The sequence below is a fragment of the Dicentrarchus labrax genome, unplaced genomic scaffold, assembly GCF_905237075.1.
Source record: "Dicentrarchus labrax unplaced genomic scaffold, dlabrax2021, whole genome shotgun sequence".
Taxonomy (NCBI): Eukaryota; Metazoa; Chordata; class Actinopteri; family Moronidae; genus Dicentrarchus; species Dicentrarchus labrax.
In genome coordinates this window covers 10,723,430-10,732,837 of record NW_026136702.1, presented here as the reverse complement: position 1 = coordinate 10,732,837, position 9,408 = coordinate 10,723,430, and positions in this window count along the sequence as shown.

Genomic DNA, 9,408 nt, shown 5'->3' with positions numbered 1-9,408 from the left:
TCTCTCTGTATCACCACATTATGTTTCTTCAGAATTGATGTTCATATGATTAGGGGAAGCTTTCTGGTAAATCATTCTTGTCTGTAGAGAGTGTTAATGATAAAAAATGACTGAAATTACTGTAAATGTTAATCTGTCCTCCTGTCTGCCTCTGCTGTCTCTCTCTCACACACACACTCTCACACACACTTCAGCTCCTCTGATTAGGCTCAAATAAAGTAGCCAGCAATTCTGGGAAGAAGTGGGCAGGTTCTGCTGTGTGTGGCGGCTTCCAAGTACCTGTGATAATACAAACCCTGTGTGTATGTGAGTCTTTGAGGGTGTTCATGTGTGCACGTATTCATTCATTCACAAGCTTGTGAGTGTGTGTAATGAGGCCTGACATTCACTTCCCAATTGAGAGTGCAGCTAGTGTTCATTATTTTATTTTTAAAAGCCAGCAAGCTGTCAGGAGTTGCTGTTATTATGCTTGTCCTCTTTGGTTTCTTCTTGGATGAGTCTTTTATCTGTTGTTTTCTCCATTCTTTTTTCTGACGGGTTTTGAAAGAGCTTCTTCAGTAGTGCCAGCTATGTAGGTGTGCAACAGAACAAAAGTCAAAATGTCCCTGTCAGAATAAGTTTGATAACACAAACGTGCTGACTTGGTCAAAGAGTACTTGGCTCTCATGCTCCGGCGTTCTCCTCCTTTAATCGCTCAAAATGTATGTTTTGATTAATTCATTAAAACATTAATTGTGGCGCTGAAACAGAAGATGGCGGTTTATTAAAAACAGGCAAAAACAATCCTGTTGGATATATTAAGTTCCTTCTGCATTTTTGCCCAGATGATAGAATAATATGAGCCCTTCTGTTCTTTCCGTTATTAGTCTCAAGTTCTGCTCTTTTTATGTTGCTCATTTCCCAAATGCTGATGCATGGAAAAAGAATTACAGATATTGTGTATCAGATAATCAATCACTGATTATGTTTCTCTTTATCTTAACTGTTGTCTTAACAAACACCCAAACCACAGCTCTAAATATAAGTGTTGCTCTAAGGAAAGGGATAAACTTGCATGTATTGTATCCTCTTGGCCTCTTTTTCCAACTTTTGTCAATTTCATTACTGTGCCTTTATCTGTGAATGTCCACTAGAGGGGGCAGTGGACACAGTTGATCTTTGGCCTCTGGCTGACCTGTCCTGCTGAGAGGACCCTGGAGCTGAGGAGCTGCTCTCTCTAACAATGCGAGATTACCTTGATACCGTTGTAATAGTGGAAGGGATTTACCTAAACCCTCAAGAATTTAAGTTTACATGCCATGTGCTTTATGAAGTGAACAGACCTTGACTGGTATTGCATGTGTTTTTTTTTTTAGTATTTTAATCAGAAAACACACTGTATGCAAGCAGTGCTAAATCATACCTGCTACCAGTAAATGATGAGGAAGTGAGTGCTGTTGAGGAGAGTTGGATGAAAGTCTGTGGCATCGGCCCTCAGGACTCTGCCATCTGCTCTGCCATCTGAAGGCAGGAAACTGGCTGGCTGGCTTCATCTTACCTTCTACTATAGACTCCACCAGCCTGTTCTGTACTTCAGCCACAGCAAGAAATAAGCTTCCCAACAGCCTGAAATTCTGCTCTCTCTGTGGGCTACAACAAGGCACACTTGGCACACAGCCTGAACCCTCACTTTCATTTATGATTACAGTCATTTTCATATGGTAAGAGTGAGAGCGGTGTTACTGTCTGATTTAATGCAGGAGACGTGCATTAGTTTATTTCCCTGGAACCTGATTACTTGCAATTATGAGGCTCATTTTGTGAAAGTTAAGGAACATTACCGTGACAGTAATAAAAAATGTCTACCAGCTGCACACCTCGTGTTTCTTGTTGCATGCATGCCACAGCTCCTCACCAGCAGATCAGCACGGGCCTGCTCTCAGTCCTTATTCAGAGAGAGCTGGATCCTTCCACCCTGTAAACAAACAGCAGCCAGATAACTGGCAAGCTGCTTCGCTGGATGTTTGATGAAATAAGTGCATTTTAATCTGTGCAGAGAATTGGCTGCGAAAAGCAGATCTACAGCCAAACAGCTCATCAGAACTTTGAGGGGGGATTTTTATTTTCTCCTCTTCTTCTGTCTTTTTCTTTTCTATCCCCTGACAGGCTAATTTTTCTTCTCTCAGTAGGACGGCTGCTGGTGGTGGTATCATTACACTCCACTACATTACAGAGCACTCTATCATGGGGCTCAATCCAACAGCTTTCACGCTCGTTGCTGTCAGTATCACTGACAGGGCTTTACTGTGCAGTCCTGAAAGCTCATAAATTCTGTATGTTTAACAAGTCAACCTTTTGTGTCTGGTGTCTCGCTGTGTGCCGTGTGTGCTGCCAATATTTTCAGAGCACCATACCAGGACAGGAGCTCTATGTACACAAAATGCTTAAAAGCCACAACTGTCATCAACTGAGTGAGAACTCTTTTATTTCAAAAGTTTTTGGTGTCCTCTGCTCACCCTAGCATTCATTCAAGATGGAGAGGACATGAGAGTCTCAATACTCCTAAAATCACCTATTATGTAAGAAGAACAGAGTCCTCTCTCTTTTTCTACCCCATCCCTCCTTCCTGGCAGTGAAGACTAATGCAGCGTCATCTGCCTCCTGGCAGGACCCTCTCTCTTCATTATTAGAGTAAGGCATTTTTTTCCTGTCATGTTTTCACTTTACTGTGAGTGGAACTGTGTGTGTGTGTGTGTGTGTGTGTGTGTGTGTGTGTGTGTGTGTGTGTGTGTGTGTGTGTGTGTGTGTGTGTGTGCCTGCATGTGCGTGTGCATAATGTACTTACTTCCTCTCATCATAATCAATAGTGCTGAGCATTATCTGGGTTATTACCAGCAGGCAGAAAGAATTGTAGAGGTAGCTTTCAGAGAAACTCAGTTTAAGTCTCTGGTAATAATTCATGCTTTTAATCTGTAAAGTTGTAAAAAAAAAAAAAAAACTAACTGTGTAACAAGCTGTATTTTGTTGGGCTATGTGTCACAAATCTTTCAACACATACACTTTGTGTTTTGTTTCTTGAAACCAGCTATTTAAAATCTTAGTTTTGTAATCCAGAACAAACAGCACAGAAATTCAAAGCGATCCATTCTGACTAATTTCAATACAACGGCTTCTCCAGATTGCACAGCTTTGTAAATAACAAGCAAATTTAACCGACACCATCCGTGTTGAAAGCAAAAAGCAAATGTAGCTGAAGCCTCAATTAGCACTTACAAGCTTAAGGTTCCCCCAACCAAAGCATTAAATCACATCATTGCATTATAGCCGTTAATGTGGCTTTTTGTGAGCCCGAGGCTGCTGTTTAATAATCATGCATGGTAGCTTTGATGCTTGTCTCTGAGGGACATTGGTGTTGCTTTTGATCACACCGCTCTACACAAGCAAGGACAGCACAGACACAAAGCGTTTATTTTAGTTCTTATGGCTCAAATCCAACAGTGCTTAAAATAGTGTACCTTAATAAACCAAAAGACAGATGTCGCAGAGCAACAACGGAGTGAATGTTTTTCTGAAAAGTTAACTCATTGATTATTCATAAATACATTTCCACTGCAATAAGAACTATTTTTAAAAGGAAAAATTCACTCATGCCTCAGTAATAAGTTTTATTTTTGGGACTTTTTTACAAGACACAGTAGCAGGCGCTAAGGTGAGCGAAACCATGGCAACAAACCAGACATATACGTATGTAAGCGTGCTGTGAGTTCCACTAGCTCAGTGGGAAGATATGTGTTTCTCAGTGCACCAGCAGACTGGGATGTTTTCTCTGCTATAAAAGCCCTTCCACATGTGTCCATCTCAAACCTGCACAGAGCTGTTTTCTGAACAAAGTCACAGGAGGAAATAAAAGTCTGATCATCTCTGCATCTCTATAGCATAGCAGGGTCATCATTTAATTGGAACCTAAAGTAGGGAAACAAGCCTTGTGGGTTTGGGGTTTCACTGTACTGTAAGCTTGTTTATAAATCAAGCATCATGATTTTACAAAGCTCTAGATTAAAGCTGGATAAACACTGAATAACGATGAGCCAAGACTTGCATGTTGACATTGTGACTGTGTGTTTCAGCTGGGAGGAACAGCGATTCTCTGTCTTTGTCTCTTTTAAACAAAGCTGAATGTGTCTTTATATGGCAGTGCAGCAGTGCGCATATGAACGATCTAGGCAGGAATCTCTCATCCCCTTCCCTCTGGCAGTGGGTATACTGAAGGGCTACAGTTGTCAACACAACATACAGTAAGAATATTATTATTATTCAGTAGGACAGCGAAAACCCTGTGGACCATCAGTCTAATGGGTTTGCAAGAATACAAAGGGTGGCATTATAACGTGGGAACAAGATGAAGTGTTTGTGTCTGTCCCTATCAAAATATAGTGCCGTAACCATTGCTTGTCATTTGTCATTATTAAAGCGAGAATGCCAGGCTTATAAATCATGCCTTGATGGTGCAGTGTGCAACAGAAGTTTCAGTAATATTTCTATGCTTATTACTGGTAAGTTCATGACAAAAGCATTTAAATACGTCTTTTTTTATTCCTAATCTCTTTTGTTTATTCCTCCCAGATTTGCATAATGTCAGTCCCTCCTGGAGCCACAAACTACCTCAAACTGACAGGGGAATTTCATTTGTTGCACGTTATTATCTTCCTCGCCACTAAATTAACAATATTGTCAATCCCAAGGGATTTCATGGGCACAAATCACATCCTCTCTGTCTTTCTATATTCCTGTCTTTATCCCTCTTTCCCCCCCTCCCCCCTCATTTCTTCCTTTGCAACCCCTGTCTGTGATAGCTCACAGGAACTAAATCCTGCTGATGTCTCTCCCTTGATCTGAAATCTATTAGAGGAAGATCTGTTTTTGCCTCCAGCGCCATTCCAGCTGTCCCATTCGGTTGCATTGTAATATTTTTAGCCTGGCTTGGGATAAATGCATATTTCTATACAGCTGGATTAATACACAGTTCAATTGGTGTTGTGCCTTTCATGCCTGTGAGTTCCTTTTTTTCACTTTTAAGCTGTTATTGGAGAACGATCATAGCTCATATGTTGATTGTTACAAAGAGGAAGCTTTTCATTACTTCTGATTGTGTTTTGGCCCGTGTAAGACATAATAGGGAACATACAGAGATGGCGGCCTCTTTGGTTTATCTGTCTGCCTTGGCTGCAGCCAACTTCCCTGTTATTCCTCAGTAAGAACAAGAGCACTCAAATGCTCACTGTTCCACTTTTATGTAACTCTTAAACACAGGTCTTCCTCCGCTCTGCGGGTGTCCTACCCCCCTTTCTCTTTCAAATATCCTGTAATTAGCCACTTTCTTTCTTGCCTTTTATTTGGCCTTCATTAACTCTTTCCTTTAACTCTTCTTTTCAGCTGTTAATGTGGCTCTTCAGTGTGGTATGAGCAGATTATTTTCTTTCAAGTGTCTTCCTCTCATTTCTTCTTAGAGGTCTGTTCCTGTCATGACGTGTGAATCTAAATGACGCTTTGTGTCTTGCAAACTGAATCAATATTCAAGCTGGTATGCAACATCTGATATCAGATACAAGAACATCCACTGGCTCTAAAAGGAAAACTCTTCAACTCGGATTTGATTGCCAGCAAGAGGGACAGATCAACATTCCTGCAGGACCAGGCCAACTGTTGACAGGCCACACAGATGCACAAACAGACACCAAATAATCCTGCCTGTACCATATGCAGTATGTGTGGCAGACACTTCCAAATACAGACTCATTGAAAAAGATGACATGTGGAGTTTTATTTAGTGCGACTTTGGTATCCAAAATGTTGGAAGGCATTTGAGGAGATGTTTATTTGCTTTTAAAGATTCCAAGTTAATATATTTTATTTTGGTTTGAGAGTTCTCATTTCCTGTCATGTTGGAAGAGAACAAGATCTCTTTCAATGTGCTCCTCTGACAGTATCTGCGTATTTGTGTGTGTGAGAGATTCTCAACTTGTGGTTAAGTCAATAGGAGAAGGGTGTTTGCTATGGCACAATGCCCAGACGGCTTGGAGATATAAAACACGGTATGCATGAACACAAATCTCATGGATCACTCTTTTGTACAGGTAGCATGTGCATGCAAAAGTAGAAGCTGTTGACACTTTGTGACACTGCCCTACATAAACAAATCTGCTTCAGTGCTCAGATCTCACCAGCAGAGGATAATTTAGACTGTCTGCTTTAGGAATGCAAACCTCCCAGGAAATATAATCTGCTCTTTTCAGCTCTGATTTGATTGCCAAGAACGGGGTACAGGTCAAAATACCAGGACGGCACAGTCACACACATACACACAAAGCCACAAATGGAGACAAGACTTTTCATGACGGCAACCAAACATACAAACAAACAGATATGTGTTATTGTGGAGGAATGTGAGGTCACATTGCATTCATTTCTGAATATCTGATCCAAAACTTAACTCTCTTGCACGCTGTGAACAAAGACACACATACAGATACATACCGTAGGTGGAGGGTCATTTAGACTGTGGGTGACCACCAACCATCCCAGTGTCTCTATTCTTTATAAAGGGCCAAAATATCTGTTGTTCGGCATTGGTCACGAACGACTAGAACAAGACTGATACTGAACAGGAATATAATTGGGTGCCATGTGATTGTTCCGACGGACCATTATTCCAAAAACCCCAATAGTCCAATAAATGTCACAAAGGACAGAAAGCATATTTGTCCGACAGCCCCTTATTCCAAAAACAAACGCCCATTTCTCCAAAGACCTGTTGTTCTGAAAATACACAATCTGGTATGAACGTGCGTACTTAACTGACGTACTTATTTTAACCCAAACCGTGATCTTTTCCCTAACCTAACCAAGTAGCTTCGATGCCGAAGACCAAAAATGTTAATCACGTGTTTATTATTGTTACCATGACAATGAAGGTCACCATGCGTCCTTTCTTGCACGTACAAATCTCCAGGGAGTGTGTGTATTTTCAGAAAAACAGGCCTTCGGAGCAGTGGGCTTTTGTTTTTGGGATAATGGGCTGACAGACAAATGGGTTTTTGGTCCAATGGGACATTTTTCGGACTGTTGGGGTTTCGGAATAATGGGCTGTCAGAGCAATAATAGCCTCATATGTTCATGAGCTCGTGGATTTATTTCTAAACGTTTCCAGCTCCCAAAAACACGATAATATAACTATAAATAAAAACAAAATTTTATTGCATTTGTTGGTTATTTGTTTATTTTTCTGTTAGTATCGGTCTTCAATCATAAGCTAAGAAAAATGTGAATGCTGGTCAGGTGAATCCTCTTCCATAACACAGATGACGATTTAATTAACCTGACAAGTCAAAACCACATAAACCAAGAAACCCTAAAAAAAGTCCTTAATGCTACCTTAATGCTGCAAGTCTGAGGACATGAGAGCAGAGAAACCACAGTAATAGTTAGTGTTTTCTTTAGTTCTTTTTTTTCTTTTTCATTGCAGGGTCAGTATCACCATCTTCAACATTTCACAGCGCGGACTTCAAATAGAAACTGGCAGTTTTGGAGTGAAGCTAAAACCAAGAATGTTTTGCTGAAATAAATATTTCATGAAGTTTGAAATGTGAAAAAGGCAATATTTGTGTGTGTGTGTGTGTGTGTGTGTGTGTGTGTGTGTGTGTGTGTGTGTGTGTGTGTGTGTGTGTGTGTGTGTGTGTGTGTGTGTGTGTGTGTGTGTGTGTGTGAGTACAGTGCCATGGGTCATTATGATAATTTAAGGCTGCGGCAAAGTTATTATTTTCTGCTGAAGTGCAGATTCAGACACACTGTGAGACCAGAATGAGATGTAATATGAAGGCTTCTTCTTTCATTACGTTCTCAATATGAATAGGAATGCATATGTTTAACCATGATGGAGGTTTGAATGTAACAACCCAGTAATTTTCTTCAGTTTGCTTACATCCACTAGTAACCCAAAAGATAATCAACCCAAAACCCTGACCCAATATTTTTCCTTTTTCAGTCAACAAACTGTATGATTAAATATACATTTCTGTGTCAGTCTTGTGACCAAATATAAGTATCTGTGACACACATACACACTAACTATCTGACGTGTGTGCTATAACTTTACCACAGACCCCAGTTGCTCCTTTGTCATACCTGCAATATACCTCCTTCTTTGCCTTGTTAGCAGCATGGCTTTGGGTATAGTGATGTCAGTCGGTTAGTTCAACACTGTGGTCCAGAATGAAATATCTTTATATAAATCATTGGTGACTTCAGTTGATGACAGTGTAGCTCTAAAATTACAGATTACTGCTAACATAACGTAATGTGAACGTAAGCATAATAACATACATCAACAAATATACAACAAAGATAAAAGTTGTCACTAAGTACGAAAAGGCTGAATTTGATAAACCCTCCATCTTAAAATTTACACATTTTGTTGAGGCTGCCCTCAGAAAAAACGTACTATAAATACTTACCATATGTTTCTATTTACCTGATAAGAACCTCTAGTGGCCATATGCATTAGTATTCTCATTGGGGATGGATGTGTCAACAAAGTGTGGGACTTTGAAACACCACACTTTGCGTGTCTGACCAACAGTCAACGTGGATTTCTTTTACCCGTGACGATGAAGATTCCTCACTCCAACCAATTGTTTGTTGATTTTTTAAAACTTAAACCATGATCTTTTCCTCACCATAACTATATAGTTTTTGTGCCTGAACCCAACCAAACTTTAACTTTATCTCAGAAAACACTCATATTAAACATCTGTGACAGTAATGTTTTTGGAAGGTACTGGCATAAGTTGTTGTCCCGCTGATTTCACATCAGAAAACATTCATATTGGTCTTTTTGGAAGGAAATACCAAACAACAATTTTTATTATTTTGTTTTTAGGATTTGTTTTTGCAACACTGATGGTGAAAATCTAAGCTTACCGTTTAACATCTATCCGGTAGTTTTGTTTTGGCTTGTATGTAATGAAGTGGCCTCATATGATTGCTGGAGATTTTCAGTCTCATTGTATTGGGTTCCACTTTCTACACATTATGCACACATAATAAACACTGATAATGAGGTACATCCGCAAAATAGGTTCCTCTGGCTTAGGTTTATGTGATGCGGTGATTGTGTACTGTACGTGTGACTAAAAAGCCTTGAGGAAAAAATACACTGGAGAATGCCAAATGGAGAATATGCACACTCACATGCACAAACACTCATACATGTGAATATAAACACACACATCCCAAAGGAATTTTTGCCAGTGTGTGATTAGATACGCATCTTTTCAAGCAATCTGGAGCAAGCAGCAGAATCCTGGCAAATAATATCAGTTCTGCATAATTCTTATTTTGTTAAAGCGCTTGCATCTTATTTTTGGATTCTGT